Source organism: Emydura macquarii, unplaced genomic scaffold (genome assembly GCF_026122565.2).
Source record: "Emydura macquarii macquarii isolate MOO-44397 ecotype Brisbane River unplaced genomic scaffold, CSIRO-AGI_Emac_v2 contig_1644, whole genome shotgun sequence".
Taxonomy (NCBI): Eukaryota; Metazoa; Chordata; order Testudines; family Chelidae; genus Emydura; species Emydura macquarii.
In genome coordinates this window covers 25,595,733-25,620,334 of record NW_027131781.1, presented here as the reverse complement: position 1 = coordinate 25,620,334, position 24,602 = coordinate 25,595,733, and the positions used below count along the sequence as shown (strand labels likewise).

Sequence of the window (24,602 nt, the reverse complement as noted above, 5' to 3'; positions counted from 1 at the left end):
CAATGCTCCTTTGCTCAGATGCTGTAGTGACAGCTCAACCCTTTCCAGCAGCTCCTTGCCCGGAGGGCCACGCCCATTCCCCAGCCACCCAAACTGTATCCTTCTGTCAGCATCCCAATGGACAACCTCCGCGGTCAGAGCTCCGTGCACGGCGCAGCTTCCTCTCCCAGCTTCCTCAGCAAATCCCCTTTCACTTAGCGCAGCCTCTTTTCAACTCCTTCTCCAGCCATCGTTCCACAGCCCCCTTCGGTGGGTCCCGAGCCCCTCCCCAGCTCCAGCTGCCTCTCAGTGACTCTCTCCCCCTGCCAGCGTTCTGTGAGGCTGCCTCCCTGCTGCAGCAGCTGCCAGGGCCAGCATCAGGCTGACTTCACAGAGAGACTTGCCCGAGGCCACTGGATGGCTAGGGCAGAGCAGGGAATCAGACTAGGTCTCCCAAGTCTCAGGCGAATGTCCTGCGCCTAACCACGGGCCATCCTTCCTCCAGGGTCATGTGTTGCTTGTAGCTACTAGGACGGGGTGACATCGGAAAGCACACGACTTAGGGCACGGCTATACTGCAATAAAAGCCCCGGGGCTGGTTCAGCTGCAGGGCTATAAAATCGCAGTGTAGACATCTGGTCGGGCTGCAGCCCGGGCAGTAAGACCCCGTGAGGTGGGAGGTCTCAGAGCCAGGGTTCAAGCTCAAACATCTGCACTGCTATTTTTAGCCCTGCAGCCTGAGCCCCGCAAGCCCCAGTGCGCTGTCTGACCCGGGCTCTCTGAGACTCAGTGCCGTGGGGCTTGTAATCGCAGTGTAGAAATACCCCTGGAGTGGGGTTTAAGGAGATGGGGCAGGGGTGCCAGGCCAGCCTCCTGCATTTGCAAAAGCCAGCAGCAAAATCATAATGGCTCCAGGCCCCACAAAAATCATAAATGGCCCCAGGTCCCACTAAAAAGAGTCCTGTAGCACTTTAAAGACTAACAAATTTAATTTGCATAAGCTTTCGTGGGCTGCTATCCACTTTGTCAGATGCAAGGAATAGAAATCAGATAGGGGGTATATATATATACATCCAAGGGTAAGGAACAACAATGGGGAGGGGAGGTGTTAGCAAAGTCCATTCAGTTAGAGTAGATGAGGCCTATTCACAACCATTGATTAGAAGGTGAGAATGTGTGAACAGTGACAATTACTTCTTGTAATGAGATAACCATTCCAAGTCCCTATCCAGACCCAGTTTGATTGTGCCAAGTTTGCAGATGAGTTCCAGCTCTGCAGTTTCTCCCTGAAGTCTGTTTTTGAAGTTTTTTTGTAGAAGTATAACAACTTTCAAGTCACTTACAGAGTGTCCTGGGAGATTGAAGTGCTCTCCGACTGGTTTATGGATATTACCATTTTTTATGTCTGATTTGTGTCCATTTATTCTTTTGCGTAGTGACAGTCCAGTTTGGCAAATATACATGGCAGAGGGGCATTGCTGGCTCATATTACATTAGTAGAAGTGCAGGTGAATGAGCTCCTGATGGTGTGGCTGATGCGGTTAGGACCTGTGATGGTGTCACTAGAGTTGATGTGTGGGCAGAGCTAGCAATGGGGTTTGTTGCAGGGATAGGTTCCTGGGTTAGAGTTCTTGTTGTATGGTGTACAGTTGCTGGTGAGTATTTGCTTCAGGTTGGGGGGCTGTCTGTAACAAGGATAGGTCTGCCTCCCACGGCTTGAGCGGATGAGGGATCATCTTCTAGGATAGGTTGTAGATCCTTAATGATGTGTTGGAGAGATTTTAGCTGGGGACTGTAAGTGATGGCCAGTGGTGTTCTGTTGTTTTCTTTGTTGGGTCTGTCCTGTAGTAGGTGACTTCTGGGTACCCGTCTGGCTCTGTCAATTTGTTTCTTCACCTCTCCAGATGGGTATTGTAGTTTTAAGAATGTTTTAGGGAGATCCTGTAGGTGTTTGTGTCTGAGGGATCAGAGCAAATCCGGTTGTATCTTAGGGCTTGGCTGTAGACAATGGATCATGTAATGTGTCCAGGTTGGAGGCTGGAGACATGAAGATATGTATTGCCGTCAGTTGGTTTTCAGTATATGGTGGTATTAATGTTTTGTACTGACGCCCTGGGACCCGACCACGCCCAGCCGAGGGCAGAATCAACCCCCATGTTCCTTCAAAGACGCCCCACCCTGCCTTCTCCTCTCCAGAGCAGCAAACTCTGCTGAAGGCAGGGGAGCCGGCTCCCTGCCTGGAAGGGTTCCCACCTTGTTAAGGATGCAAATTAAGACTCAGACATCAAAAGAATTGAGTTCCCTTAATCCTTTTACAAAGGTGTAAATTGCTAATCTAATTTCAGTGCAAGGCTGTCTGATTTGTTTAACAATCAATTGAATACAAAGGTATCCCTGGGGCGCGTCCCAGACAAGCCACATTATTCCCCAATGGTGGCGTCTTGGTGTTTAAGTTCCCCGCACCGTCAGTGCCAAGGCCTGGAGTCTAAGCCATTCCCAGTTAGTCTTGGGGGCGGGCTTGCAGGGAGAGAGCTGGGAGCCAGCCCCTCCCCGACCAATCAGCGCCTGTTCCAAAGAGGAGTTAAAGCAAGTGGAGTGGCACGGCAGATATTGGCTTGGCAATTGTCTTCGTGGATGAGCTCTTAGCATGAGCATTTACAAGCCCATTCTCTGCGTATAAAGCGGGCTTTAATGCTCTTTCCTTCTCTGTTTAGAGCCGTCATGAATAGTAATTTTCTTCATTCCCCACTTGTAAATGGTTTGTTTGTTTGTTTCCACCTTTTGGGCAATGAAAAGTGAGTCAGAAAAGAACCAAACTGCAGTCACGGTCTCTGGTCCCCCCTCCGGCATCTCGGCTGCTGTCTAGTCCCTACCCAGACACTGTGGGACCATGGCTTCCCTGATGGCTGCTCCTTGGAGCACGCTGCCAGAGTGCAGGGGTGTCTTGATCAGGCTTCATCAGGTTCTACACAGGGGTAGATGGCCAAGGCTCTCCCGTCTGGCAGTCTAGACGCATTCAACACTCCGGTATTTCTGTGTTCCTTTCCAACACAGCAGCTGCAGATTATTATTATTACAGTAACACATACAGGCTACTTAAGATCAGGGCCTCATTGTGCTAGGTGCTGTACAGCCACAGAAAAGAGCCTTGCCCCAGAAGGCTTACAAATTCAGTGAGTCTTCACTCTCTTCCAGCATTTCCTCTTTGGACCCTTCAGTCGCTGTAACTCTAGGGTAGCATTCTCCGTGGTGAAGGCAAATCATCTAGCTTCTCTGCAATGTCTTTATCCTCACTTGTTGCTCCCTGGTACCCCAGGGGACCCTCCCAGTTTCTACACTGGAAGACCTTCATGCAATGGACTAGGGTGACTCTCAAGGGGGAGGAGGGCATGGCCACAAGTTCCCTGTGGGTCTGCAGCCACTTCCCATTCATTGCTGCTGGGTGTTTCCTGCTGAGACAGACCCGCTCTGCCACTTGAAGCAGAGTCTCACTCGGATGCCAGGGGCCACCCCAGCTGCTCTGGGCAGGAAATTGCCCTCCAGCCTCCATCTCCCTCTGACAGTCACCGTACACTTCCCTTTTAGCTAAAGGGCTCCTTGCAGATCCAGGCCAGAGTCTCAAAGCGCCACCTGTGGGCAAGTTCTGGGCAGCAGACCAGTGTCATCTTCCTCGTCTGACTGATCGAGAAACTGAGGCACCAAGAGGGGAAGTGCTCTGCACAGTGTCACCCAGCACACCAGTGGCAGAGCCAGCAACAGATCCCAGGGTACTCGCTCAGGCAAAGGGTGGCACCAGGACAGCAGAAGCTAAGGCAGGTTTAAAAGCAGCACTGTCTGCAAATGCTCACACATTGCTCGCTCCCTTCAGTCAGGGAGCAGGAACAGCAGGCTGACATGACAGCTGTCAGTCGCTTGGTGAACTCATTGAAAGGGCTGTGGGTGGGCCTGCCCTAGATTGCCAGCGAGATCCAGGACTTGCCACAAATGCTGTCCTTATCCAGCTTGCTCCTGTCAGCTGTCGTTTAAAGGGAGCACACTCCCATACATCTGCATTGGAGCACAGACCCAGCTGCTGCGCTGGGATGCAGAGCAATGGATGTCTCTCCCGGGGGTCATGCACAGCCTCTTGGCTGATGGAGGGAGCTGCCCAACCACGGGCGCACGCATCCCTGAGTGCGAAGACCCTGTTAGACCCGGGTGCACCCCGACATGAGCTATTATTGACAACTATGTGCATCGGCATGGCGCCCATCACTGTTGCGTCTGGGAGCATGGCCCCTGGCTTAGATGAAGGCACAGACACTCCTTTGCTCAGGGAGTTAATAGCTCCCCCAAACCTCTTGGTGCCAGGTCAGTCAGAGCGGATGGAGGGGGAGCCACTCATCAAAGACTAAGTGAAACAGGTGCATCAAAGGGCATTTTCTGTCTGGGGTCAGACTCTGAACTATTGGCCGGGCTGAGATTCAGAGGAAAAGCCCCAGCTGCTGAAGACACGCTAGCCCCAGTTAACCCCAGCCTCTTGCTGTGATGCCTCCCAGGGCGGAGACACCTCACTGCCACCAGCCCTTAGCGTGGTGCTTGGGTCAGCTGCCTGACTCCACCAGCCTCTGGCAACACAAGCACTGCCCTCCAGGCCCCTCCAGGCCTCGCTCTCGGCCTCTGAGCGCCCCCTGCTTCTGCTTCCTTCACTGAGTTCTCAGACTCCCTGCGCCCAAAGGAACGGCACACACCAGCTTGCAAGAGTCAGCTCAGGATCCCGGCTCCATGTAACGCATAGCACTTTGATGGAAAGAGTGAAAACAAGCCTGTTACCAACAGATTCCAGCCCTAGAAAGTCAGAATACTGGAAACAAAAGGCTACATATAAAACAAAATCCTAACATGCTTTCTAAACCCTACCCTTAACTCACCAGGCATTTCCCTGTATCCTACAGCAGTGCTTTTCAACCTCTTTTCATTGCAAAATTTCAAATGGAGGCATGCATCCTTTTGGAAATCTTAGACATAGGCTGTGGACTCTCAGACCAGAGGCTAAAAACCACTTCCCTACAGGATAACAATCCCAAATCCCTTTCCTGGCATTTTCAACCACATTAGCCGAGAATCCCCCTTCCATAAGATCAAGCCAGCTGGCAGCAGGCCCTCCTGGATGGAAGGATGCAAGGGTGTCTCTCTGCACCCCCAGATATCCCAGACCAGACCTCTGCCAGACCTCTGAAAATGGAGCACACCCCCGCTGTTTACATCTTCCCATTAATTTCCGGCTGAAATCTCTGCCAGTCCTTCATTAGCATTTGATGCAGTATGCTAATAGACGTCTGTTGTCTGACGCACAACACACAATGGTCCACCAGGGAAATAAATGTTTCCCACCTCCTGTCTGGAGACGTTTGTCTCAAGACACGCTACCTTTGAGTGACCTGCATTTAACTACAGACCCAGGGAACACCATTTTTGGTACATCTACACAACGCCCCACGTTTTCCATACGTACATCTCGCAATGATCGTGGGGACCAGTGTGAACAGGCTTTCAGTAGAGACCTTACCTGCCTCCTTCTGGTGAACACATGGGATCCCTGCACCCCTCTGCCAACTGGTCTCGCAAAGCCCTTGGGTCACAGTGGCCCAGGCTGGAGGGCTGGACAGATGGGGTGAACTGGCCCTAGGACATCGAGAGCTTTGCAGATACTAACCTGCCCCTTCAATTCCAGCCAGCAGCCTCCCAGCCGGCAGCACAGAGCAAGGACAGGTGCAGCAGGCTCCCCCAACCAGCCTCATGGGGAGTGGAGTGAGCCCGCTCTGCTGTCGGCCAGCCCCTATGCTCAGTCCCACGTGGCAGCATTGCTGCAGCCCAGCATGGGTGGATGGTGGGGAGGCTTTCGTCACAGAGGAGATCCCAGGCAGGCAGTTGTTCTAGGCTACTTTAACCATGGCTGTAGGGGGAGACATCCTGGAGCGCTGAGGCTATGGGAACCTTTGCCTGTTCTCAAGATGTTTCCCCCTCCCAGCTGGCATCACCTTCATCTTGTCCAGTTGAGCTCAAGCCAAGTGGCTTTCATCCAGCGCTGTGTTTCTGCCAGACACTGGGAGGGCAGGGCAATGCCTTTGTCTGGAACTGATGGAAAGGAGACGTAGGGCTGGTCCATTCGCATACTGATGGCCCCTGGAGCCCCAATATCTCCCCTAGGCCGAGCTCCACCATGCTCCCTGGGATCTCTGCCACAGGTGAGTGGAAAAACTGACCTTCAAAGTCACAACCTCTTTTTAGGCCACTCATATTCTCCTAAACCGGACTCCTGGATAATGCCTCCCCTGCCCTGCAAATAAGCTGCTGGCTGGGACTCCATCAGCCATGCGGTATGGTAGCAACGTGTGCAGCGACGCGGCTCCGTTCGTCCAGACCTGCACGCACATTCCTGTTCCACGGGACGACTTGGGTCTCCCGTGTGCTGGTGCTCGGGGTTCAGGAGCCGGACAAGCCCCTCGGGAGGTACAGATCTGCCAGCAGCTCATTCTCACCCCTCAGCCAGCGCCAGCCCTCGCTGCGGAGTGAGCAGGTCCCTGGCCGTCACTGTTCCAAGGCGCACCAGGTGACGCTTTCAGGCTCCCCTCCAATGGCAAAGGTGCGCGAGCCGTCACTGGGATCGCACCACCTTCACGCAGACCCCCCGCTGGGATGTGCCTGCGGCACGCCCAGCAACCAGCACTACACCTGTGCCAGTGGGCAGGGCAGCGCCCAGATGGCAGGCGGGAGCTGCACAACACGCACAATCCCAGCGGCCCGTTGCAGGCGCAACTCAGAGGGGCCAGGAGGGAGCTGGAGTGGGAGGAGCTGAGGTGCTCACACCTGATGAGTCCAGGCACCTAAGCTCCACCTCCCGTTTCTCAGCAGCACCCGTTAGTCCAGTGCCCCATAACTCCTTCCCCGATCCCACAGCCCCGGCCCAGCCCTGCCCATGCGGCTGAGCCCTGCCAATTTAAGAAAGGCTGTTTCTCCTGCCCCTGCCAGAGAACAGGCAGCATCTCTGAGTTAGGGGCTTCGAGATCCTTTGACTTGCAACCTGGGCCTGCGGCATCCCCCTCGCAATCCTCACTTTGGGAACCCCTGATCTACGCACACACCCCGCCTGGGTCCCAGCTCCTGGTGGCTGGACGCATCGAGGGCTGCGGACAGACGGCAGCACCAGCACAGGCAGCTCCGGGAGGAGGACGCGGATCCCAGAGATTAGCGCTGTTCGATCCCAGTCGCTAGCTGCCCTGAGCCGGATGGCGTTTCCCATCACAGGGAGCTTAGCGCGACCAAGAGGCAAGGGAAGACATCTGTGTCCAGGGATGGTCTCTGCAGCCAGATCCCTGCCTGCTGGAGGGTTGCAGGCAGCTTGCCCTTCCTTCAGGAATCACTGACCTTCCCTGCCAACAAGGGGCAGGCGTTCCTTGCTTGCATTCCCCATCCATGGGGCACCTGGGCCCCTTCCCAGGTGACTCCTCCCCCAGCTATCTAGCAGTCCAGGGAGGCACACTGCTGCTTCCCTCCTTTCCATGGCAGGCAGTGGGGCAATCAGGTAGCTGGCTACCAGCCCGTGTCTCTCAGAGAGTGACTAGGCTTCTCCAGCCTGAGCTGTGTCCCAGGGCAGCCCCAGTCCAGCTGTTACCATGGAGGGGCGGAGGGGGGCTCACTCACTGCCTACCCCTGCCCTCTGGCTGACACAGCTCCAGGGATGGCACAACAGCCCCAGCAGATCTGTAGCCAACATGTCCCCCAGTTTCCATGGTGTGAGTCACCCACTGGGGCCCTTTCTCCCCCACTCAGGCCCCCTCGCTCCCCTGGTGCTCCCCTGGAGCTGGGCTTAACCCAGTGGCAGATCCTAGCCTTCCCCGGCCTGGTGCTGAAGGGGTTAACCCAGTGGCACACCATAGCCTGGCCTTGCCCACATGGTAACAGCGGGTCCCAGCACTTTCACCTGCAACTTTTCAGCGCTGACACTTAATCCATTCCCATAAATCACAGGGGCCACCTCAATTATTCCTTAATTATCTCCTTTCTATTCAGGAACATGTTCCCTCGCTCAGTCTAGCCCATAACAGCACCGCGCCAGGCCTGGCGTGTGGTGCTCTGCAGCTCCCAGCGTGCCCCAGCTCTGCCCCTGCCAGGCTTGCCCTGCCCTTCCCACAGCAACAGGATCACCCTGCGCTGGCCCTTCCCACGCGAGACTGGGCCAGATCCCCTGCAGGGCCGGCTCCCAGCCCTTTCAGCTCTTGCACAAGGGAAGAGGCTCAGGTGTAGGGAACACTGCACTCACAGCCTGCGCTTGCAACTTGTCTAGACATACCAAGGGAGCTCAGTTCCTGGTGCAGCGAATCCACAGCGGCACAGGGCTCAAGGCGGGCTGTACACACTTGCCCAGAACCCAAGGTAATAACAACTCTGGCTGCCAGCTCCGAAAGCCAGCTAGCCAGATGACTCTAGCTCAGGTGCATCTAGACGAGCTGCAGTCCAGACAAGACTGCAAAGGAGACATAACCTTAGAGTATCTCAGACTCCAGCCCTCGGGCCCAGCAGCAGGGCCTTGACTTCTGAGTCCAGGCAACGGGTCGCCTTTTGTCTTTCACGTCGCCCAGAGCCCTGTGAAGGCAGCGACCTTGTCTGGGCCCCATGAGAAAGCCGCACCAGTTTCACGTAGCAGCCCAGTGTGATTCGAAGCCTGCCTCGTTAAGCCAATGCTTGGGGGCTGCAGGGGCACCGATTTCAGCTTGTGCCAGGCTTATTCGCACCAATTTCACCACATGGAAAAGAACATTTAAATCAAATCGATGCATCTTTTTCAGGCAGACACGGCCCAGAGTAAGGTGCTCACTCATAGTGGCATGGGAAACACGCGTGCTCACTGTAATCAGGCCAGAACGAGCGGGAGAACGAGATACAGTGGCATGGGTTTGCACAGGGGCCAGCTGCCCCAGTGCTAGCCACCGGGCACAGCCTCAGGTCGCTAGCCCATGCTGACGGCCATGCCGCCGTTCTGTGCTCCGGAGACGGGATCTGAAGGTGTCTGGGGAGCAGGGAAGACAGATGCCGGAGCGCAGTGTGCTGACTGGTTTAACCAGGACTCTAACTTGGGTCCTTTTTGACTTAACAACCAACCAGTCCAGGCTCAAAGCAGTAACAGGAACTAGGGGGCCAATCCAAAGCCCTTGCTATGGGCTTCCCTGGGCTTGGGTCAGGCCCTTAACAGATACAGATGATCTTAGCCAGGCTCCTCGAGACATCTAGAACCCACGCCTTGTGGCTTCCACTGACATGCGGCAGAAGGGTGACACTAGGTAAGAGCCTCCTGATTCTGTGTCTGCTCATTTCCCTCCCAACAAGGAACTAACCCACACAAGGGCCTGATTTTTATGTCACTCTGTAGAGGGGGGCCACACTGCCTCACAGTCCATCGGCACCGGGAATTAGCTGAGTAGCAGGCTATTGCCCCCCGGCCCTCAGGCAGGGCAGGGCATGCAAATAGTCTATATCCCAGGTCTTCAGATAGGACGAGGCAAACAAGCAGTCCTCAGGCTGGGCTAGGCCAGATGAACAGGTTGTGGCCCAGGGAGGCTTCACCAGCCGGGGTGAGGCTGTCACCCCAGGCTTCGAATGGCAAGATGGGGGAAGGGGTGCAGGCTCTCCTGACTCCACCGCGTCCCAGCCCAGGGCCCTAGCAGTGGCGGCGGGTTCCATCACTAGGTCAGTTGGGCTGCAGCTGAAATATGCCAACCCCGTTGCAGGCCACAACACACCCAGACAATCGCCTGGTTCCCCTGGGCGCCTTCCTCACAATACCTGGGCCTCAGGGTTGCCGTCAGTCTCCTCGGGGTAAAGCGTAAGGGTCAGCCCCAGCAGGTCTTCTGCGGTGCTGGCACCCAGCAGCTCCTCAGCGGTCGGCTCGGGCTCGGGGCCCCGAGAGAGGTCCTTCTCCTCTGGCAGCTCCCTCTCAAGTGAGCTCCCAGGCCCTGCCTTTTGTACTTCCTGCCCCACCCACTCACTTCTGGTGGGAGGGGCGAGGCTGTCCTAGCTCCACCCGCTTGGGTAGGGAGGGGTGGCTCCTCCCCCTCTGGCGCAGGGGGAGGCCACACCACCTCACTACACACTCACAAAGGTGTAAACCAGGAGTAACGCTGGAGTTATGCACATCAGGGAATCAGCGTTGACTTTCATTCCTCACGACCAGCTCTTTCCTGACTACTCTGAAGCCATGGCAATGTGGTGTGTGTTTACACAGCAATATGCCAATAGGCCCAAATAAAATGATGCCATGACTGAATAAAAAATACTTGTTCCAGCATGGGAGTAGGGGGCTACCCTGGGAGAGACAGCAGGGAGCAGGTATTGAGGAGATAAATAAAGGCCTCAATGCTTTGTTGCATCTGGCACTCTGAGCCCGTCACTTGAGCCCACACAGTTGGGAAGGAACCTTGCAGCGCTATTGATCGTCTCATCGACGCAGCAGAGTCAATCAGCGATGCGAATGACACAGCTGTCAAGTCCTGTTCTGCAAGTAGTGGGAGTGGGAGGAGCTAGAAAAAGTCCACGCCCCAGCTGAACTGTCACCGCCTCGAAACGCATCAGAACTGACATGGCACCTCAGCATGATCTAATGCTGGTGCTAAATCAGACCTGATCTGTCCCAGTCTCACAAAACTGGGTGACTCGGCAACAAAATGGCAGATGAAATGCAATGTTGATATAAGCTAAGTAATGCACATTGGAAAAACATAATATTGGAACTCATTAGGAAGGGGATAGATAATAAGACAGAAAATATCATATCACCTCTTTATAAATCTTGAATACTGTGTGCAGATCTTATCTCCCCATTTAAAAAAAAGATACATTGGAACTGGAAAAGGTACAGAAAAGGGCAACAAAAATGATTTGGGGTATGGAAAAGCTTCCATATGAGGCGATATTAATAAGACTGGGACTTTTCAACTTGGAAAAGAGACAACTAAGGGGGAATATGATAGAGGTCTAAAAATCATGACTAGTGTGGAAAAAGTAAATAAGGAAGTGTTATTTACTCCTTATCATAACACAAGAACTAGGGGTCACCAAATGAAATTAATAGGCAGCAGGTTTAAAACGAATAAAAGGAAGTACTTCTTCACACAATGCACAATCAACCTGTGGAACTCCTTGCCAGAGGATGTTGTGAAGGCCAAAACTATAACAGGTTTCAAAAAAGAACTAGATAAGTTCATGGAGGATAGGTCCATCAACTTGCTGTTAGCCAGGATAGGCAGGGATTGCTGTTTGCCAGAGGCTGGGAATGGCCAATGGGATGGATCACTTGATGATTATCTGTTCTATTTATTCCCTCTGAAGCACCTGGCATTGGCCACTGTCGGGAGACAGGATACTGGGCTAGATGGACCATTGGTCTGACCCAGTATGGCTGTTCTTATGTTCTAACAGGCCAAATTCTTTATGAATTGCTTACAAGCGACCATTAGGGATCAAGTGCTGTTGAGGATCTACAGAATCAATTGACCACATCCCCAGCATTGGCATGTTAAGTTGTTTTGGAGCCTACAGCCATGTGGGCAGTCGTGGGCTCTGTGGAGTGCTACTCCACTTACACCGAGACAATTGGAAGCCCATAACATGGTTTTCCAAGTGACTTTCACATTGCAAGAGCAGGTATCCCGCTCCTGCTAGAGCAAGAGGGTGAAATCTGGGCCCCAACAAGGTCCATTTCCCCCGAATGTCTGGTGAGGGCACAGGCAAGCAAATGGCTCTTAAGATATTTTTAGGGTCCTGATAATGTCAAGCTTGTGACAGACTGGGAACCACCCATGCCATTAATAAACAGCAACGGCCTGGTCAAGGAGCCCCTTAGATATCAGAGATCTCTCATGCGTTTGGCAAAATTTAAACCTATATGAATCCCTAGTGATCCCATGGTTTCTTCAACTCTGGGTGATATAGAAGCCCATGTGGTGGCCATTTTGAGGGGCACGTCAGCCCCTCACAGAAATTAGATCTGATTAAACTCGCTCCTAGTGTTACACAACTACTAACTGTATTCATGGCTCTCAGACACGGTTGGCCCAGTCACCAGTGGGGATCCCTCATCCAGCCCGTGACTCCTCTGCAATGAGGAGGGAACTCTCCAAAGCTGAAGGTCTAATCTCCGGCCATCATATTATAGACCTACAGTCCTTGCAGCACATGATGGAAAGGCTACATGAGGGACACGAGGGCCTCACAAAATGCTTGGCATGAGTCTCTGTGCAGTGGCCCAGCACAGAGTCGGAAACAGTGAGGAAGGATTGCCCAGTGGTTAGAGAGCTAGCCTACAACTTGAGAGATCAGGTTTCAAGTCCCTTCTCTGCCACAGATGATATGTGTGACCTTGGGCAAGTCACTTAGTTCCTCAGCTCCCTCTCTATACGATAGGGATAATACCCTATGCTGCAGGGGGATGAATACATTAAGAATTGTGAGGTGCTCTGGTACTATGGCAAGGAAACCATACAAGTCCCTAGCACAGACTGACCTGAAAAGGAAGGTGGGATCACGTGACTCCCAGAGAGACACACCTCAAAGGAGCTCTTAACATGAAGAGAAAGGCTTTGGATGAGCTGTGTAAGGAGTGGGACGTACCTATCAGTGAGCCGTTGACTAGGTTTGTACAAATTCTGTTTCTCATTGGATCACCAGGTCACACAGCAATAGAAAGGCCATTTTTCTCCTTCTGGCATTCAGGAGAAATAACCCTGGGCAACAGGCTGTAGGCTGCCAACTATGAATTCCAAGCGTGGGGGATAGAGTATCTTTTCAAGCATATTGATGCCAGCCCTTGCCGTCCAGCAGGGGATGGGCTGGCAACAAGCAGGGCAGAGAATTCTACACCAACCCCCCCACGTAAACACTGCAGAGAGATGCCACATCAATCCCTGCAGTCAGCACACAACGCCTCAGAGCAACGCTGCCCCAGCTTCGGAGGGAAACTTTCACCCCTGCAGCCCTGATGAAATGGTGGGAAGCTGACAGGCTGCAAATCTGAGCGAACTCAGGCCTTCTGTAGCTGTGGGAAAGCAGCCCAAGGCTTAAAGCAAGAGACCTGGGCCTGAGCTAACGAGATGAGGAAAGATTTTGGTTATCACGTGTCGCCACGGCAGCCGAAATCCTACGTGGCTGAGACTTATACCCAGTAGAAACAGGGGCCATCATCAGCTGGTTTGAAAGCCTGTTGAATGGCCATGTGACCCTCAGAGAAAAGGCACTCACTGGCGATTATTCTGGTGACACATGCCCTGATCATCCTGAACAGGCTTTACACCTTCGGGGTTTGAAGGTCCAAGTGCATCCACTAGACAAACCCAACCTCAAGGCCAGAAGGTTCGTGGATCCAGGCAGCGGCTGAAACGGGTGATTCGGCTCGATCGGTGCACGTTGTTGGTAAGTATTTACTCTTGCTAAGGATGGTTTGTGAGGAAAAAATGATGGGTGAGATGTGCGGCTGAGCGTGCTGTGTCTTCGAATCTGTGGCCAGAAGCCAGGTGGGCTGGGAGATTGTAGCAGAAGCGACAGTGAGAGAGGAAGGAGCTTTCGGGTATCGCTGGTTCCCTCGTTCTAATCAAGCTCCTTGTTCTGTAGTAGAAGAAAGCGACTCTGGGATTCTTCACCATTGGCATATAGCAAAGTATTAATCTTTGCTATATCTATAATCTTAGCGAGGCGGAGGGGGGCATCTCACAGGGTGGGGAGCAGGCACAGCCTTTATCTGAGCCCCTCAGGTGGGCGTGGAGCAGTGTTTGGATGGTGACAATGGTGAGGTCTGGGCACAGGATTTCTCTGAGCCCCTCCGGTGGGTGCTGTGTGCAGGTAACTAGGGACCCAGCTGGCAACAATGTGGCCATGGAAACTGGGAACCCGACTGGCCTGGGGTAATGAAACGCCACTTGCAGCCTGACCTGCTGACCCCCTCCTGGGCCGTGCACCTGCCAGCCCTACATATCACAGCAACCGCCCTAGCAACGCGGAGGGGCCCTGCCACACCACTTGGCAAGCAGCTGCTGAGAAGCCAACCTGGCCCCCTGGGCTGCACCCCTTTGCATCCCGCTCAGTGCTGCCGCAGAACGGCCCCCGGAGGAGGCGGTGCCGACAGGCCTGGAGCGCTGCCCCTCTGCCCCACGCACAAGCAGCTGCTGGCAGTTCCCCAGCACGGCCTCTCCCGCCTGGCCTCGGGCCTCTCCGCCTGCTATGCAATGGGGCGGCTCCGGGGGGCGCTGTTGCGAGGGACAAGGGTGGAGGAGGATGGGATGTGCCGCCCATGGGCCACTGGGAACCGAGGCAGCCGTGTAGCTTGCTCCCTGCAGCGCCCTTCCCCTGGAGGCCGCGCCTCGAGATCCCAGGCGGGAGAGTTCGGGGAGGGAGAGCAGAGCCCTGTGGAGCTGGGGGGAAGGGGAGCAGTCCTTCCCTGCGCACACCGCCAGCACGGCTGGGCCCCTTGGTGCAGTTTCCTTGAAGGCCGTGGATAGGAACCAGTGAGGGTGGGGTTCTTCTCCCCCTAGGGTTGATCCTTCCTGGGCCTGGGCTGGGACCTGCTGTCAGGACAGCATGGGCCAAGCAGAGCCTGTACTGCACCTGCTCTGCCCTGCCACTGCACAGCCACGGGGGCTCTCGCCTTGGTGCTTTTCACTCAGCAGCCCCCATGGCCAAGCTCTGAGCAACGTGATCTTCGGCCGCCAGCTCTTCCAATGGAGCCGGGCTGACGGATGGAGGAGGCAGGCCAGGTCCTGCACAGCAGGTACTTGGGCTCACCAGCCGTGCCCTGGAGATCTCAGCTCTCAGAGGACCTATTCCGGCAGGGGGTGGCACATCTGATGAGGCAAAACCAGGAGAGTAGCAGCTTTTATTTCAATGGCAAATACCTTTTCCTAGCCATGACACAGGAGGTCTAAAGATTTCCCAGACGGGAGTGGCGTACAAGGGCCTGTATGCATGGGAGGGCAGGTGAGAGAGCCACAGCTGCGGGCCTGCAGGTGTGACTGGGCACAGCTGAATGACTCGTTGGGCGTGCACACACCATGCATGCTTGGGGCAGAGAGGGCAGGCGAATCCGCAGCCCTGTGAACGTATGTGCATGTGCTCTGGGGGTCTGACAGCATCTGGCTGTGCAGGTAGCCATAGGTCTCGGAGGCGGCTGTGGGAAGACAGCTGGGCGAGCGTGCCGCCGGGTGCATGGCTGCGCGTGTGATGGGGCATGGCGGATGCAGGTGTGCGGCGTGAGCATCTCTCTGTCTAGTGCACTCAGGGCACTGGTGCATCTTGCCATGGGGATGGATCCTGCTTCCCAGCCTGCACTGGACAGACTAAGGCAATAGGCAGGGGCAGCCCTGCTCTGAGGCCGTGACACCAGGGGTTGTGTTATTACCGGCTCAGGATTATTATTATTATTTGCTTCCTGGCGTTTTTTTTCCTCTCCAAACCGCAGGAGCATTTTCACTCCCACTAAATTGTCACCGTGCCGGGCTGTCAGTCACTGCTGTGAAGTGCCAGTGCTGGGCTGGGCTCTGAGCACTGCTGACGCCATCGTGCCAGCAGACAGGTGGCATCTTTGTCTCTGCTTTGCCTCCCCCACACCAGACGCTGCAGCAATGACTAACTTCCATCTGCTGCTTCCCAGCCCCCTCCATGCTGGGACCCTTACTTCCATCCCCTTCCCCTGGGCCTAGGAAAACCAAGCCCCAGTGGGCAGAGCCTGGACTGAAGTCTGGGGTGAGCATGGCAGGCTCCCCACAGCAGGGGCACGCTGGCCAGAGGCCAAGCCTGCTTTACCGGGGATCGCTCTCCCGACGGGAGGGGGTTTGTGCACTGGACACACCAAGCCACATCCACTGACCTCAGTGGTGTTACAGCAGGGATGAATCTGGCCCTCGGCTTCCCACGTGGGGCTCAGGAATCAGTCACTCCCGCCTCCTTGCTTTAGCGGCTTTAGGTAGCTCTCCGCAAGGCCAGGCCAGCGGGGGAACAGCTCGTGATGTGCAGCAGAATCTGGGCCCGTCTCACGTGCTGCCCAAAGCTGCGGAAGCAGAAGGAGGTGCCGTTAGGTCAGTCCCCCCATGTGCGTGCGCAGGGTCATAGGTCAGCTGAGCAGGACACCCAGCTTCCATCCACAGCACCGGGGAGCTCCCCCTGAAGCACCCCCGGCTGCAGCTGAAGTCCACGGGAGGTGCCAGTGTGCAGCACTTCGGAAGAAAGCAGCCCAAAGGCAGCGAGTCAGTCACCCGAACTCCAAGGCCACTGCTGGAAACCTGGTGCCAAGCAGCGAGTCTTACCTGAGCTTGGCTGAGGGCAAACCAAGCTTATCCTGCCCTCCGGATTAGCCTGGCCAGGTTTTCGCAGCAAAGTCCTGATGTGGATCGGGCTGCTCTGTCCCACCTGCAGCTTTAAGTGTTCCATCTCGTCCCAGGCCACTGCAGCCCCACCCTGAGACAAGCAGCAGACCGTCCCTGCGCTGCAGAGAGCACGGGAGACAGCAAGGCAGCCTGATGGCTCTAGGAACAGGGAACAGGATAGCACCTTTGCCTCCAGGCTGGCAGGGCAGATCTGGCCCAGGCTGACCCCTGTCAAAAGCCAACCCCAGCAGATGGTCACTTGGTGGCCAAACGGGCAGGGATCTAACTCCACATTACAGGTGGCTCCTTGTAGGCAGGTGCAGCAGAGAGGCCGAGGATCAAATGGCGTGTGGGGAGTCTAGTCTATTCTCTAGAGGTTCCCATGCCCATCACCCCCTACCAGCTAGAGCAGTGGTTCCCAACCCATGGCCTGCAGGCCGGTCTTTCAAAGTGGCCCGCGGCTCTCTTCCCGCAGGCTGCAGAAGGGAGCCACTGCCTAGGGACCCAGGTGGAGCACGAGGCTACAGGACAAGTGCGGTTTCCCTGCTGCAGCCAGGGGGATGGAAGATCAGTGAAGAGGCAGCCTCCCCGCGGTTCTCCTTCCGTCTGGTTGCAGTAGGGTGGGGGCTGCTGGCAGAGACTGGTGACTCTTCTGGGTTGTAACAATGATATCTGCAGCCCTCGAGCTAAAAAGGTTGGAAGCCACCGGGCTAGATGGTACACTGATGGGTACTGCAGGTGGGGCGAGCAGTGGAAAGTGACCCTGCTGCTATCTGTGTGTGGCCGGTCCGGCCCTGTGTTCATCTAGCCCCACACCCCAGCTCAGCTCCTTCCTGGGTAGTGAACCCCTTCGTGGAGGCTGCGCTGTGGTGGGGGGCTGGCCCTCAGAGAGCAGCGTAAGTTCTAGGACATTTTATCAACAGTCCCAGAGCGGCTGCCACACAGGCCATGAGGGGCACGTGCATAGGGGCAAGAAGTGAAAGGAGGGGGGAAAGGCTGAAGGGAGGGAGACTCCCCGCTCTGGGCGGATGAGCCAATGGAGATACCATCAAATAAGAGCCCCAGGAAGACACAGGAACAGTTGCTGAGGATTGCAAAGGAGAATAGCAAACGAGATGACTTGCAGCCAGAAAGAACAGGGGATTGGCCAGAGAATCGCACCGTTACCAGGAAAAGACATGTCTGCATGACTGGGGACTCCCTGCTGCGAACAGCAGACAGGCCTGTAACCAGAGCTGATCCGGAGAACAGAAGGGTGTGCTGTCTGCTGGTGCTAAGATACGGGATGTGGACCTGAGGCTGAAGAGGATCCAATCCACTGATTGTCCTTCATGTGGGTACAAATGACAGTCCTGCTTTGAGCAGGGGGCTGGACTAGATACCTCCTGAGGTCCCTTCCAACCCTCATCTTCTATGATTCTATGATTCTATATAGCTAGATTCTCGCTGAACGTATCAAAGGGGACTGTGCCAGGCTGGGAAAGACTCTTAAGGAAAGCAAGGCTCAGGTGATCTTCAGTGGGATTCTGCCTGTCCCTAGAGGAGGAGAACAAGGGCGTGACAAGATTCTGATGATCCACAGATGGCTCAGGCAGTAGTGCTACAATGAGGACTGGGAGGCATTCATGGACAGAGGACTGTTCTCTTGGGATGGACCTCACCTGAGGAGGGAGGGAAATGCACTTCTAGGATGGAGGCTGGCACAACTGATTAAGAGAGCTTTAAACTAGGGAGCTGGTTGGGAGATGCCCAGGTCATCTCCACACCTGATTTTAGCATTGAGAGGGAGGAAAATGAAGTAAGAAAGGACACAGCAGTGGGGAGCCGAATGGACATTAAGAAGGGTAGCATAGATACCAGTCTAATAGGCAATATTGGCAGTAGAATGATTGTGCCAAACCGGGTAAGGAAGGTGAGTGAAGCCAAACAGCAAAAATGAAGATGTTTGTATACCAATGTGAGGAGCCTGGGTAACAAAATGGAGGAACTAGAGCTACTGGCAGAGGAAGTGAAACCAGGTATTATAGGGATACCAGAAACCTGGTGGAATAGTAGTCATGACTGGTGTACAAGTATTGAAGGGTATGTGCTGTTTAGGAAAGAGATATAAAGGCAATGGTGGTGGAGTAGCATTGTATATCAATGATGAGGTAAACTGTAAAGAAATTAGAAGTGATGGAATTGATAAGACAGAGTTTGTCTGGGTGAAAATCACATTGGGGAAGAAAACTACTAGTTTCCCCTGGGACAGTGCTTGCAGTGTGCTACAGACCACCAGGATCTGATTTGGACATGGATAGAGACCTCTTTAAGGCTTTTCATGAAGTAAATACTACTGGGAGCTGTGTGATTATGGGAGACTTTAACTTCCCAGATACAGACTGGAGGACAAGTGCTAGTAGTTATTATAGGGCCCGGATTTTCCTAGATGTGATACCGGATGGATTCCTTCACCAAATAGTTATTGAACCAACAAGAGGGGATGCCATTTTAGATTTGGTATTGGTGAGTAGTGAGGACCTCATAGAAGAACTGGTTGTAGGGGACAACCTTGGTTCAAACGACCATGAGCTAATTCAGCTCAAATTAAATGGAAGGATAAACAAAAGTAGATCTGTGACTAGAGTCTTTGACTTCAAAAGGGCTAACTTTTGCATCCCAAGGAAGGGGAAAAAATTCATGGGCAAGAGTTGTAGACCAAGCTGGATAGGTAAGCATCTCAGACAGGTGATTAAGAGAAAGCAGAAAGCCTACAAGGAGTGGAAGATGGGAGGGATTAGCAAGGAAAGCTACCTCTTGGAGGTCAGAACATGTAGAGATAAAGTGAGAAAGACCAAAAGCCAAGTAGAGTTGGATCTTGCAAAGGGAATTAAAACGGATAGTAAAAGGTTCTATAGCCATATAAATAGGAAGAAAACAAAGAAAGAAGAAGTGGGACCACTAAGTACTGAAGATGGGGTGAGGTTAAGGATAATCTAGGCAGGGCCGAATATCTAAACAAATACTTTGCCTCCATTTTTAATGAGGCTAATGATGAGCTTGGGGATAGTGGTAGGGTGGCTAATGGGAGTGAGGATATGGAGGTAGAAATTACCACATCCGAGGTAGAAGCCAAACTCGAACAGTTTAATGGGACTAAATCGGGGGGGCCGGATAATCTCCATCCAAGAATATTAAAGGAACTAGCACATGAAATTGCAAGCCCGTTAGCAAAGATTTCTAATGAATCTGTAAACTCAGGGGCTGTACCGTATGACTGGAGAACTGCTAACGTAGTTCCAATTTGAAGAAAGGGAAAAAAGGTGATCTGGATAACTACAGGCCTGTTAGTTTGCCCTCAGTAGTATGCAAGGTCTTGGAAGAAATTCTGAAAGAGAAAAGGAGTTAAGGACATCGAGGCTAACGGTAATTGGGATAAAATACAACATGGCTTTACTAAATGTACATTGTGCCTGACCAACCTGATCTCCTTTTTTTGAGAAGATAACAGATTTTTTAGACAAAGAGAATGCAGTGGATCTAATTTACCTAGATTTCAGTAAGGCATTTGATACGGTTCCACATGGGAAATTATTAGTTATATTGGAAAAGATGGGTATTAATATGAAAATTGAAAGGTGAATAAAGAACTGGTTAAAGGGGAGACAACAACGGGTCATACAGAAAGGTGAACTGTCAGACTGGAGGGAGGTTACTAATAGATTTCCTCAGGGATTGATCTTGGGACCAATCTTATTTAACCTTTTTATTACTGACCTTGGCACAAAAAGTGGGAATGTGCTAATAACGTTTGCAGATGACACAAAGTTGGGAGGTATTGCCAGTACAGAGAAGGATCGAGATATCATACAGGAAGATCTGGATGACCTTGTAAACTGAAGTAATAGAAATAGAATGAAATGTAATAGTGGAAAGTGCAAGGTCATGCATTTAGGGACTAATAACAAGAATTTCTGCTATAAGCTGGGGATGCATCAGTTGGAAGTGATGGAGGAGAAGGACCTTTGTGTATTGGTTGATCACAGGATGACTATGACCCACCAATGTGATGTGGCTGCGAAAAAAGCTAATTTGGTCCTATGATGCATAAGACGTGGTATTTCCAGTAGAGATAGGGAGGTGTTAGTACCGTTATACAAGGCGCTGGTGAGACCTCATCTGGAATACTGTGTGCAGTTCTGGTCCCCCATGTTTAAGAAAAATTAATTCAAACTGGAACAGATGCAGAGAAGAGCTACTAGGATGATCCGTGGAATGGAAAACCAGCCTTATGAGAGGAGATTCAAAGAGCTTGGCTTGCTTAGCCTAACCAAAAGAAGGTTGAGGGGAGATATGATTGCTCTCTCTAAATACATCAGCAGGATAAATACCAGGGAGGGAGAGAAATTATTTAAGTTCAGCGCCAATGTGGACACAAGAACTAATGGATATAAACTGGCCATCAGGAAGTTTAGACTTGAAATTAGACACAGGTTTCTAACCATCAGAGGAGTGAAATTCTGGAATAGCCTTCCAAGAGGAGCAGTGGGGACAAAAAACCTAGCTAGCTTCAAAACTGAGCTTGATAAATGTATGGAGGGAATGATATGATGGGACAGCCTAGTTTGGCAATTGACTGATCTTTGACTACTGGTGGTAAATATGGCAGTGGCCTGTGAAGGGATGTTAGATGGGCTGGGTTCTGAGTTATTACAGATCATTCTTTCTTGGGTGTCTGATTGGTGAGTCTTACCCACATGCTCAGGGTTTAGCCGATTGCCATATTTGGGATCAGGAAGGAATTTTCCCCCACGGAAAATTGGCAAAGGCTCTGGAAGTTTTTCGACTTCCTCTGTAACATGGGACACGGCTCACTTGCTGGTGGATTCTCTGTTCCTTAAGTCCTTAAACCATGATTTGAGGACTTTAATAACTCAGCCATAGGTCAGGGGTCTATTACAGGAGTGGGTGGGTGAGGTTCTGTGGCCTGCGTTGTGCAGGAGGTCAGACTAGATGATCACATTGGTCCCTTCTGACCTTAAGGGTCTATGAGTCTACAAATGCCCGAAGCAGGAATGGAGGTCGGACAGGAAGGACATATAATGGGAGGCAGAGACCCTCTGGGCCAGGTCACTGAAGAAGCTTGCCCTGCTGCTGCCAATGCTGTGCCCATCCTGGGGGGCGGGGAGAGAGGGGGGGAGTAGAGAGGGCTCCCCCAGGCAGCCCTACATTCAGAAAGCCAGTCCATGGGAAGTGTGTGAAATGGGGGGCTCTGCTCAGCCAGGCCCCCAGGCCTGACAGCACCATAGAAGGGCTCTGCACTTCTATGGCGGGGGGGCCCCTTTCCCCCCAAGCACTCTGAAGCCGAGATGGGCATGCAGTGCGAGAGCAGCCCTGCCCATCAGCCTCTACCCGCCCGTACCAGCTTCTCGCAGGACAAAGGCTCCCGTGGAAGGTAACAATTTACGCTTCATGGGAAAACTACCGCGACTTAACCCCCTTCCCTCACAACAGCTCCTAGCACAAAGGGAGGGGGTGCTCATCCCCAGAGCAGCACTGCCCTCTGCTGGCACCTCAGCCACACTGCCCGAGCGCAACCAGCCCCACTTGATCCCCGGGCCCCTGCCTCCCCCACCCGTGACTGCACCAGGAAGGGTGGGGTGGGCTGACAGGGCGGGGTTACATTCAGCAATCCTTGCCATAAAGGGGAAGCCATGCATGATCCCCAGCAGAGTCACCCAGAGCTGTGGCAAAAGCCCAGGTGGCGTTTGGGCCTCCAAAGCAGGGAGGGGATGGCCGGTCTCAGGTTGTTCTGGTCTTCGCATAAAAACGGGTTTGCCGGGGCTCTTTATGTGCTGCCTCCTGCTCTCACCCACCCTCCATGCCACTCCCTGTGCCCTTGCTGCCAACCCAGTCTTGCGACCCCTTCGGGAGTCAAAACAGCCCCAGCACATCAGCTCTTCCCGGCTGCAGGGAGAAGATTGAGGCAAAGGGGAGGAGCAAAACACTGCCACCGACCTGTCTCCCTGCTGTACCTTTTACCTCCATCCCCCCCACTCCCTAGCTGGGCCCCAAGGCAGTTATAATGGAGGGTACGCGGCTGCCTCCCGAAGCTGGGCCCAGGCCGCCTTAGATCTGCCTCTCCCATGGGCAGGTGCAGCACTTGACAGCGAAGCGCGAGCCCCTCCCTTATGAATTACCTTACTCATTACGCCATGCACTGCCGGGACAGCGAGGAACCCACCGCAGCTAGAAACTTTCAGTGGTAAAGCCACTCTGCATGGCAAGTGGGTGTTTGTTACGTGCCCCTACAGGAAAAAAATGTCCATCTACAGTCATCAACATTTTACAGCCAGGCAAAGTAGGAAAAATGTTGCTGGAGAACTTGAGTTTGATGTATGGACATTTACTCCGTGTGTTTTGACATGTGCTATCGATCATTTGTGTTTTAACACTTATAAAGCTTTAACTTTTTGAATCTCAGCATCTGCTGTCATTAAATAATTGTCTGGCAGCCCCCCTCCCACCCCTTATTTCCCATAACCGTGAAAACATATATAGATAAAAACAAAAAATAAAGCTTAAACAAAATAGATATTAGCCATAAACATTATATTAAAAAAAAATCAAATTCTGCCAAGTCTAAGCATAACCATGGAAAGGAACTTAACACTTGATATTGCTGCGAAGGCATTTAAACAAGTATTAACAATATCAAGCATTTCAAAATCATCACTCAGCCCCTCCCTGCCAAAAAGGTCTCAAGATTGCCTTGAAAATCATGAGATTTAAAAAAAGAAAAAAAGGAAAAAAAAAAAGAAATGTTGGGATCATTTTAGTCCCCCTGTGAGCTTTGAGTCCTCGGGGGTCATGTTTTCAAGTTTATCTCCACACCAACGAGGCCTGAAGTTTTTTAAATGAAAGCTGAGATCCCACATAATCCCAGGCAGGGCCGGATTCTCCTGTGGGCCTGGAGCTATTAGATTTTGTGGGGCCCCTTACGGGCTGGTGCAGCGGTGCTCCGGGGGCTGGGTGCTCCTGGGGGCGAAGCTGGCCGGTGCTGTGGTGTGGCGTGGACTGGGGCGGACTGGCCAGCCTGGGGCTGGGTTTGGTCCGCGACTGGTGCTGGGGCACTCTGGAGGGGGAGGGGGGCTGCTGGGGCACAGAATGGCCAGGATAGGTTGGGGCGGGGCAGCGCTGGGGCATGGGCTCTGGGGATACTTGGGGAACTCCAGCACTAGGGCCACCACCGTAGCCAGCCTGGCTGGTGCTCAGGTCACCCAGGGCGGGGCTGTGATGGGAAAGGGCTGGAAGGGGCGGGGCTGGAGCTAGCCTCCCTGAATGGGCCGTTCACCAGCCACCTGGATTTATTTTTGGGTGGTCCCCCTTAGCCCAATGCTCTGGGCTGCAGCCCCTAAAGCCCTTGCATTAATCCGGCCCTGAGCCCAGGACTCCAGGGGCTGGGGCTTCAAGAAAAAACACCAAGTGGTGCCAGTCTCATGATGAAATTGTGAGAGATGGCAACACCTTTTAAGATACATTTTTATCTGGATTTTGAGATATTGAGAAAATTGCTCTCAAGTTGAATGATGTTTAAAACAGTTGCAAGGTCACATGGATGGAAGCAATGCTACTATCTAACTCTTATATGCTGCTTTTCATGCAGAGACCTCAAAGTGTTTTTATCATCCCCATTTTAGACAGGGAAGCTGAAGCAGAGAGAGGAATAAGTGACTTGCCCAAGGTCACCCAACAGGCCTGTGGTAGAGCTAGAACCCAGGTCTTTTTCCGTCCCAGTCCAGTGCTCTAACCAGTAGGAAACACTGCTTCCCGTTGATCTTTATCACATAGATCATGCTTATTAAACCACTTGCAACTAAAGGCACCCATTTTTATTGCCGTGTTTGAGAAGTCTCCCACACTCAGCACAATCCAATGCAGTGTGAAGACAGCAGTTGCCTGTTTGTTTTTTGTATTTAGTAACACACATTCTAGGCAGTAAATTAAATGTCCCCCATCCTTTAAATCAGATGTGGTGATTAGGCAGTTTCAACTGTTCTTATCCTAAGGGTTACGGCCCTGCCCAGATTGCTACTCGGAAGGGGCACCCTGCTATGGAAAAGGTTTGGGTGTGCAATTCTGTTTCAGATTACAATGCAGACACTCTTGAAATGCTCCCTCTCCTTCCCCCCATTTAATAGCACACCCCAGGCACCTCTGGCCAGTTCTGAGGGCTTGAGCTCATAAAGAGCCTCCATA

At 52.9% G+C, this 24,602-nt stretch overlaps 1 long non-coding RNA gene across 1 annotated transcript; it reads right to left on the bottom strand.

The window, feature by feature from the left end:
* Positions 1-4,529: 4,529 nt before the first annotated feature.
* On the bottom strand, positions 4,530-9,899 carry LOC137158371 (uncharacterized). Its single transcript, XR_010921396.1, has 2 exons — positions 9,802-9,899; positions 4,530-4,758 (listed from the first exon to the last, which is right to left on the bottom strand). It is a non-coding gene; the product is annotated as an uncharacterized lncRNA (long non-coding RNA).
* Between the last annotated feature and the right edge of the window lie 14,703 nt (positions 9,900-24,602).